This window comes from Elephas maximus, chromosome 26, assembly GCF_024166365.1.
Source record: "Elephas maximus indicus isolate mEleMax1 chromosome 26, mEleMax1 primary haplotype, whole genome shotgun sequence".
NCBI classification, from domain to species: Eukaryota; Metazoa; Chordata; class Mammalia; order Proboscidea; family Elephantidae; genus Elephas; species Elephas maximus.
In genome coordinates, this window is record NC_064844.1 from 47,521,639 (window position 1) to 47,531,054 (window position 9,416).

The 9,416-nt window shown below is 43.7% G+C and overlaps 1 protein-coding gene across 1 annotated transcript in view; it reads right to left on the reverse strand.

Annotated features, from left to right (window-relative positions):
- TMEM108 (transmembrane protein 108) overlaps positions 1-3,027 on the reverse strand; it is a 1,078,120-nt gene extending 1,075,093 nt beyond the window's left edge. Inside the window, exon 1 of the mRNA XM_049870593.1 lies at positions 3,013-3,027. The gene's annotated coding sequence lies outside the window, so the exon portion shown is untranslated. The remainder of the gene's footprint in view (positions 1-3,012) is intronic.
- Positions 3,028-9,416: the final 6,389 nt, after the last annotated feature.

Below are 9,416 nucleotides of genomic sequence, written 5' to 3' on the forward strand. Positions count from 1 at the left end.
TCCAAGCTTATATAAACACTTTGGCTTTCACAACTATTTTCTTTGAGCTTCTCTTTGACTGAGATCTCACAAAGCCTCTCAAGATCTTCTAGAATAGACGCTACATGCTGCTGGTTTGCCAGCTCCATTATTTCACCTCCTCCAGGCATTCCCAGAGACAGCAGTGCCACCTGCTGGTAGGGAGCGCACAATCTGCTTTCTGGAAGCCTATGGGTAACAGGAATGGCAGCCTAGATTTCTGTCTTTGTGAGCCTTTCTTTTCTAGACCACATTATAAGCATAAGCTACAACCTGAGATGTGTCACCTCCACAGAAGCCTTCACTGTGACTGGCAAGTTGTCCAGGAGCCATGTAAAGCAAAGCCAGGCTAGCCAACACTGAGGCACTTCTGCCCGGAAATGCCTCCTCAATGTTCTAAATGCAAGAGCCTCACTGAATTCAACATTTCCTGGCTCTCCTTCTCCCCCACTGCTTCAGTATCAGATAATAGCACTCCCAGTCCCTACCTGTGGCTATGATATCTAGCTGTATCTCACATCCTAAGGAAGGTGCTCAGACCCCTCTCGATGTGAAGGCTCTTACATTTACAATGTGACATGGATTCTTCTCAAAGGACAGTACTCCTTAGGCATGCAGGTCAGACTCGAATCTCTTTCATTCGCTCTCCATCTTCCCAGTGCCTAACCCAAGGGACAGAAACGACAGAAGGAAAATGATTTTGTTGTTGTTTTTAAAGTAACACTAGTGAGCTTTCATTGATTCAGAACATAAAACCTTGTGCTATAGGTTACTGATACATGTCGCGTCCCTCAAGATGAACTCAGCCTGCTGATCTTCCCCGTTTCCCTTCCTTAACCTGATCAGTGTTTTTCAACCTTTTCAAAGCCCCTTCTTGTAAGAACTGCACACCCTTTGTGTAGTTTTCACAGGCAGTCCCCAGTTACATCCGACTAACATGCAACCTGTAGTTACAAACCAACCCCCTATTTATATTAAATATTTAGATATATACATTGGTTTGCAAAAATACATTGGCGCTACTTTGAGAAGCACATTAAAACACTGTTATTATTACTATATTATCATGTTAAAGATATTTTAGTGTATCTGGAAATGATTCGTTAATGTTTATGTATAGAAAAGGAACACTACATGCTAAGACAAACATTTGATTAACTGACATTAGATACGTACCGTACCTAACTGTTCAGACTTATGTACAAATTCAACTTAAAGACAGATTTAGGAATGGAAATGGTTCGTAATCCGGGGGCAGCCTATATGACAAAAATGACATTTTTTCTTTAGACCTAAAAGCACATACTTTTTCAAGTTATACTACCTCCCTCAACCTTCAGAATTCCTTCCCCCACCATCAACAACACCAACTTAAAAACTCTAGACAAAATTTTAAGTTATTCCCAGTAATTTGCTTTGTGTTCCAAACCTGTCAACCTATATTTCAGTTTACGTTCCCAGAGAGCTTGAGCTTCACAGCAACTTCTCCTTTTACTTTCATTCACCTCAGATTTCTCATCTCCGTAACAACTGTTAAGTGCTCCCTATTCAATTTTTTTTAACTTGCCAAGCTAATTGATTTCGTATGAAGTGTAGACATTTTGCAAGTATGCAGGGGCAGATTAACCAGTAAGCAAAGTACCCACGGAGTTACACTAAGCAAGGTGTGCAACAGGCTTAATCGTGTTTACTTACTAATCAGTAGGGCACAATTTCACAGGCATTTCAACATATCAAAGATGTGGTGAAAAACAGGTAAATTGTGACTACAGGTTAGTAAGTAGGCACAAGTAAACCCGTGTGTACCTTGCTTATTGGATAATCCATCTCTGGAGTATGTCTTAGATGTGCGAAAATCACAGTTTCCTAAAGAAACAAATTTGTAGGGAGAAGAGTAATAAAAGGGCTTTGAAAATGTATCAGGATGTCTCCAAGGAATCAGGTAGATAGATCTTTGTCAATCTCATGCCAGAATAAGTTCTAAATGGATTACATTGAAACTCCAGAATACAATAAAATTTGCACACTAGTTAACCACTGGAAAACTGAAAGGACTTCTTACGTTTCACTACAAGGACGGAAAACCCTGGCGGCATAGTGGTTAAGTGCTACAGCTGCTAACCAAAGGGTCGGCAGTTCGAATCCGTCACGGACTCCTTGGAAACTCTATGGCGGCAGTTCTACTCAGTCCTACACGGTCGCCATGAGTCGAAATCCACTCGGCGGCACTGGGTTTGGTTTTGATTTTCCATATGGATGTACAGTATGCCCTTGCTATTGCAGGTCTGGGGAAATGAAGGAGACAGGTAGGTGATACCTTGCAGTTTTAATCTGCTCTTAAACTCCTGCACACACCTCCCCTTTTCAAAGCATGGTTTACAAGAGATATTCCCTCCCAATCCCTCTTCTGTCGGCCAAATGGTCTTCTTCAAACACACACTTTTCAAAGAACTGAGGAATTCTGAAGAGGCTTAATTTAGACCCTGCCTTCCTCTCCCTACAACCCATTAACGTGCAGAAAATAAGTAATTGCCCGCTTGAACAGCCCCAGAAAAACCTCAGTTTACAGCGACCCCCCCAACCCCCCCCACACACAAAAAGTCCTGTCTTCTTGAAGAAGAATCTCAGTGTGCTGATCTGGTCTGCAGTTCACTGCAGGTATTTCCTTCCTCACAATTTACCAGTCATCAGTTAAGCGTCTCATTCAGACCTGCTCCGCCAGTGCCCAGCTACTTAGGACATTTTTACCCCTGTAACGAATCTCTGGCTTCCTTCAGCCCACTCAGAGCGCCCAACTGCGGGGAACCTGGGCCAGGGGCTCGCCTGCAGGTCCAGCGGGCAGAGAAGCTTCTTCAGGCGGCACTCGGGCTCGGTCCCCGGGTCACGCCGCCCCGCCCCGCCCCGGCCCATCCTGCTCACCCCGCCCCGGCCCATCCTGCTCACCCCAACCCGGAGAAGGTGAGGCAGGACCGGCAGCCCCACGACCTTGCTCACCTCAGGACAAGCGCTCCGGCTTCCTCCGACAGCGCGAAACAAAGCCCCGCCGCTCGCGCACGCGCACTAGCGCTCTCGCGCCTTCTCCCCTCTGGTCCGCGCGCGCCCCTCCGACCAGGCTCTGACCCGCCTCGGCCCCGTCCGTCAGCGTCCGCGAGAGCCAATCAGCTCACACGGGAGGCCCAGCGCCGGTCACGTGGCCACAGCAGCCAATCACTAAACGGCCCTCGGCTGCGCCGGCTCCAAAGTCCCTGGGGGTTAGGTTGCTGCAGCGCCCAGTGGGTGCGAGGTATGCACAAAAGATTGAGCCTGCGTGTTCAGGGACTGGGAAGCGCTCGATTGATCGTTTGCTACATCTGTTAGTTTCTAAAATCCTAATATGAATAGTCATCACCTGGGTATCTTGTTTAACTGCGGATTCTGATCCAGTAAGTTTGGGGTACAGACCTGAGATTCCACCTTTCTAACTAGCTCCCAAGTGGTGGTGATGATGCTCCTGGTCCGAGGACCACCCTTGAGGAGCAAGATTTTAAGGAAATCGGTCAAAGCGTTGGTTTTGCACCTGCCCCATGTTGTTTTGAAGTTTTGAGACCTCTTCCTCCAGTGATGCAGAGGATTCCAGTGACTAAGCACGGGGTGTCCTGGTGACGCTCATAGTTTGGGCACCAGCTGAGGGAAAAAACCCGCTAACCAAACTCACTGCTGTGGTGTTGATTTGGACTCATACGACCCTACAGGACAGAGTAGAACTGCCCCATAGGGTTTCCAAGGCTGTAAATCTTTAGGGAAGTAGACTGCTTTGTCCCAGGAGCAGCTAGTGGATTGGAACCCCTGACCTTACACTGCTGTGCTGTGTTTAATTTCCACACCACCCACCTCAGGCTAAGGGACAACAACCTATGCCAACTTGGGCTTGGAGTATGGAAAGTAGAAATGGAGACTGTATGATCCTTGGAGATAAAGAGGACTGTGTTTTTTCTAAAATATTGGGCATGTGTTTCTGAGTGGCAACTGTGCCAGACTCTGGCATAAAGTGCCCCCTACTTTATGGGATTTACAGTCTGTCATAGAACTACAAGGGTAAGTTCAGGAAAGGAGCTTCAAGTATAGGAAAAACATGCAGGGACCTAATGGTTGCAGCAGAAGCGAGAGTGGTTGTAAACTAACCTGCCTTAGAAGTCTTGAATATTTTCCAGATGCTCTTCTGTAATTCCAGAGTCAGGACGTCAAGAAGCCCATTGCCTCCGCCATCTCTCAAAATTGACCTGAACTTAGTGTACAGACTGGACATCTAGAAGCTTTGTGGTTCAGCATAGCCAAGCTCTTATTACCCGCTGTTGTACTGCTGTGGCTCAAGAGTCTAAATGCTAAATTCTCCAAAACCTTCAGACCAGGTGGTGTGGTATTCCACCACATTGCTTCAAGCAGTTATCACTCATTATTCATCAAGGGGACTAAACTGCCACTTAGAGAAAACTTCATCCTTGTCAAAGTGTCTTATCAGCGCTAGGAGTGAAGCCCAACTGGTAACCTCAGACATTGTTCATCACATTGCTCAGTATCAGAGCAGGCATAGCACAAAATTCAGAGTTTCTGGGAACACATTAAATCAATACCGCACTAGTTCTGGTTACAGCAGGAATAAACAGATGTCCGACCAAGAAAAATACATTTGAAGTCTCAAAGAAAATTTCCTTTGCTGTCTTCTAATGTCGCTATGAGTCAGAATCAACTCGATGGCAATGGGTTTGGTTTGGGTTGGTTTGAGCATTAAACTGGAGGAGTCCTGGTGGCTCAGTGGTAAAGTGCTCAACTGTTAACCAGAAGGTCAGTGGTTTAAACCTACCAGCCGTTTTCATGGGAAGAAGATGTGGCAACCTGCTTCTGTGAAGATTACAACCTTGGGAACCCTATGTGGCAGTTCTACTCTGTCGTATAGGGTCGTTATAAGTCAGAATTGACTCAATGGCAACGGGTTTGGTTTTGGGTTTATCATTAAAGCAGTGGTTCTCAAGCCTGACTGTACAGTAAAGGTTTTTAAGGGTATAGATTTTTGGGTCCCTGTGCCCAGAGATTCTGATTTGGGTGAGGCGTGGAACCTGGGTAGCTATAGGTTTAAAAGGCTCCACAGGTGATTTCCTATCCAGCATGTGTGAGAACACCTGCATAAGTTGCTACATCAGTAGAGTCATTCTTTCACAAGGAAAAGTCAGTTCTGCAACATAGATCACTAATGACATGAAGACTATGAAGACAGAGGGCATTTTCCACATAATATGTGAGAATAGATAAGAAAGGCCAAAAATAATTCATAGGAAATAAATACACCAAGGACAATTCAGCAGAACAAATTGAAAAGCCAGCTCCACTGAAATCCACCCACTGATCTGTTATGAGCAGAACGTGCATAGACTCCTTTATAATTGCTAATTACATTTTTTCTCTCTCTAGCTATAAACATCTTCTCTAAATGTAATTGATTTCATTCACAAAGACCACAGGTTATCCAAAAATTTACTCTCCGGAACATTTTATATCTATGTATCTGTATTTTGAAAACCCTGGTGGCGTAGTGCTTAAGTGCCACGGCTGCTAACCAAAAGGTCAGCAGTTCGAATCCACCAGGAGCTCCTTGGAAACTCTATGGGACAGTTCTACTTTGTCCTATAGGGTCTCTATGAGTCAGAATCAACTTGACAACGAAGGATTTTCCCTGTATTTTAATAACTTGCTTTTTTCTTCATCCAGTATAGTCCTGTACAGATTTAGATTTAACCTAACACACAAGGCATAGCTTAGATAAGATGATTTTCTTTATAGTCTCTATAGGTTGTTACTTTTAAAAAATATATTTCAGACTTAAGAAATGTGTAGGTTATAATACAGTATACCCTTCTATAGCCCTCCCCTTCAATTCATGAAATAAAACATTATAAATAAAGTTAAAACTCCATGTACCACTCCCAAGAAGTTTATTTTTCAGATGGAGAGTTCACATTTAGCAAGCTTAGCCACAAAGGAAAGAGAATGGCTTATGCAAGGAAACATCATATTGTATATATGTAATAAACAACATAAATATAAATGGACAAAGTTCTTACTGAACAAAATGGTTGGAAATTCCAAACTGGTATAAGAACATGATAACAGAGCTGGAGATTCCACGTGGTCCAACCAACCCTTGTGGTTTACAGTTACAGATTTGGAGCTGGAAAGCAGGTAACCTTTGGAAGGTAGCACAGGTAATTAGGAGCAGGCATAAGGTGAGGGATCAGATCTCATTCATTCAATAAACACACACCATGAGTCCTGTGTTTAACAGCCAAGTATATTAACCGTTTGCACCACCCCGGGACTCCTTAGGAAATTTACTCTCCTTCATATCCTGCACATCCTTCCAGCCTTACCTTCCAGGCTGAGAAGCTCTGTCACCCTGGGATGGATGGTATTTGTCATGGATTGAATTATGTCCCCCCACAAATGTGTGTATTAACTTGGTCAGGCCATGATTCCCAGTATTTTGTGGCTGTCCTCCATTTTGTGATTGTAATTTTATGTTGAGAGGATGAGGGTGGGATTGTAACACCACCTTACTCAGGTCACCTCCCTGATCTAATGGAAAGGGAGTTTCCCTGCGGTGTGGCCTGCACCACCTTTTATCTCTCAAGAGATAAAAGGAAAGGGAAGTAAGCAGAGAATGGGGGACCTCATAGGTAGTGTGGGGAGCAGAGCGCGTCCTTTGGACCTGAGGTTCCTGTGCTGAGATGCGTCCAGACCAAGGGAAGACTCATGAAAACAACCTTCCTCCAGAGCCAACAGAGAGAGAAAGCTTTCCCCTGCAACCAGTGCCTTGAATGTGGGTTTCTAGCCTACTAGATTGTGAGAGAATAAATTTCTCTTTGTTAAAGCCATCCACTTGTGGTATTTCTGTTATAGCAGCACTAGATGACTAAGACACTATTGGTGTCCCACCCAGATCCACTGGAATTCCTTCCACCAGCTCCGTGTGCCCATCCCCCAGCCTCTGCTCTTTTTACTGTAATCTTCAGAGGATTGCCTTTGAGACTGGAGCCACCTTGCCCGTATGAAGAGTGTACACTGCCCTGTTGGACAGCCCATAACCATGACCAACAGGACAAATGTACATGTACAAAAGCCCAGCTCCTTTACCTCAAAGTGTGACAAACTCTGAGGAATAGTTGACACTACAGACCTCCCCACAGGGTCAGGCTGAGTCTGTTGCTTGAAATAGCATGTTTGTTTAGCCCACTCCCTTACTGACTTCTCCTGGGAGCACTTCTTTTATAAATCATTTGCCCCTGAATGTTTGACTCAGCTCTGCTTCCAGAAACACTCAACCTATGGCCACCCCTTTGCTTATTATTATGGTATAGCATTATCACACTGTATTTACTTTTTTTTTTTTTAACTAAGTTGTGTGATATAATCTATATTAGAAGCTCCTTGAAGACAGAGGCCATGCTTGATTCATCTTTGAAATTAAGCTATGGCCCTGGTCCTGACACCTAGCTGGAGCTCAATAAACCTTTGTTAACTCGACTTGAACTGAAATTATGTCTTTGCTATGTTTCATCACACCATTCTTACCCCTCACCAGCTACTTCTCCACCTTATCCCCACCTCTCTGTCCCTTGATAACTTAGCTTCAGCCACAACTATCTTCTTAACTTTTCCTCAAATACTCCAAGCCCACTCTTGTATCAGGAAGACACCACTCTCTCTGAATGGAATCTTCTGGCCCCAGGTACCTGCACGACCCCCTCTCCCTCACTGAATAGGTCTTTGCTTAAAGGAGTCCTTGTGAGAGAGGCCTTCCCATGTCAAATGATCCAAAGAAGCACCTCTTCCAGCAACGGCTGCCCTCTAACCCAGCCTTTCTCAACCAGGGTTCTGTGAGAGAATTTCCCTACAGAAAATCATGTCGGTGACTGTTTTTTCATGCCTCCCGAGGATGGTACATAGCTAGCATCCTTCCAGTTGCATAGAAGAAGTTAATTCATTGTATATAACAGGTACTTTAGGGCATTAGTATTTAATTCTCTGTTGGAACTGATAGAAAAGGGCTGCTGTAAATGATTATCCTACTTGATTTTTCTTCTGAGCTCTTACCAACGTTTCATGAATTATTTCTTTATTGTCTCCTACCCCACCCCTCACTAGAATGTAAACATATGGGCTTTGATTTTGTTCCCTGTTTATCCTCCATGCCTAGAGCTGGTATATATTAAAAAAAAAAAAAAAAAAACAAATCCACTGCCATCGAGTTGATTTCAACTCGTAGTGACCCTACAGGGCAGAGTAGAACTGCCCTATGTGGTTTCCGAGGAGCGCCTGGTGGATTTGAACTGCTGACCATTTGGTTAGCTGTCATAGCTCTTAACCACTATGCCACCAGGGTTTTCCTGGTATATACTAGACACTCAAAAGGCTGTTGTTGAATAAATTGCACAGCAGCAATTTGTGTTATAACTTTTTACGTAAAAGCTTTTCCATTGTTGAAACAATTCATGTTAAAACTTCTATATCCAGAAACATGTATATTATGGATTTCCTGAGTAGTGTAGTAAGACAAAAAATGTTAAAAGAATTGGAAAAGCTAAACATATTAGTCCAGATAATAATAACAGAAGGCTTTCCCATCTCTTTCCTGATTGAGCAGTTGGTCATTTATGTTTGGATGATGAAAGCCCAACCCAGTGCCTTTGAGTCGACCAACTGCTCAATCAGGATGAGAGATGGGGGAGGGGTTAATAATTTGAGGATGTTTTCTACAATCCTTCACGACAGAAAATAGAGTGGGCTTTCATTCAAAACACGATCAGAAATGGACTCCAGAGATTGGTGTGGGTAAGCCACTCAGTAAGAATTAATAACATAATTAAATTCTGTATCCTCATGAAAACCAAAATATGAAACCCAGTGCTGTTAAGTCGATTCTGACTCATAGTGATCCTATAGTACAGAGTAGAACGCCCCATAGAGTTTCCAAGGAGCACCTGGCAGATTTCAACTGCCAACCCTTTGGTTAGCAGCCGTAGCACTTAACCACTACGCCACCAGGGTTTCCATGCATCCTTATGAGCAGAGGAAAACCAAGAAACCCGTTTCATGCACTCTAGATTTTCAAAAGGAAAATATGATAAACGTAGGCCCCATTTAGGAGATAATTGAAAGGAAGTACTTTGAAAAGTCAATAACCCACAAGAAAACCCTATATAATTTTTCCCCGCTTTCCATGAAAAGTATGTACCAAGAAATAAAAATAACAAGCATTTGGGGGTAGAAGCTAAAAAGAGTACTGGTAAAGCCATACAAATTACTAGAGAAGAAATAGGGCATTTTCCCCAAACTCACAAGAGAGCTAATGTGAAAAGGATAATGAC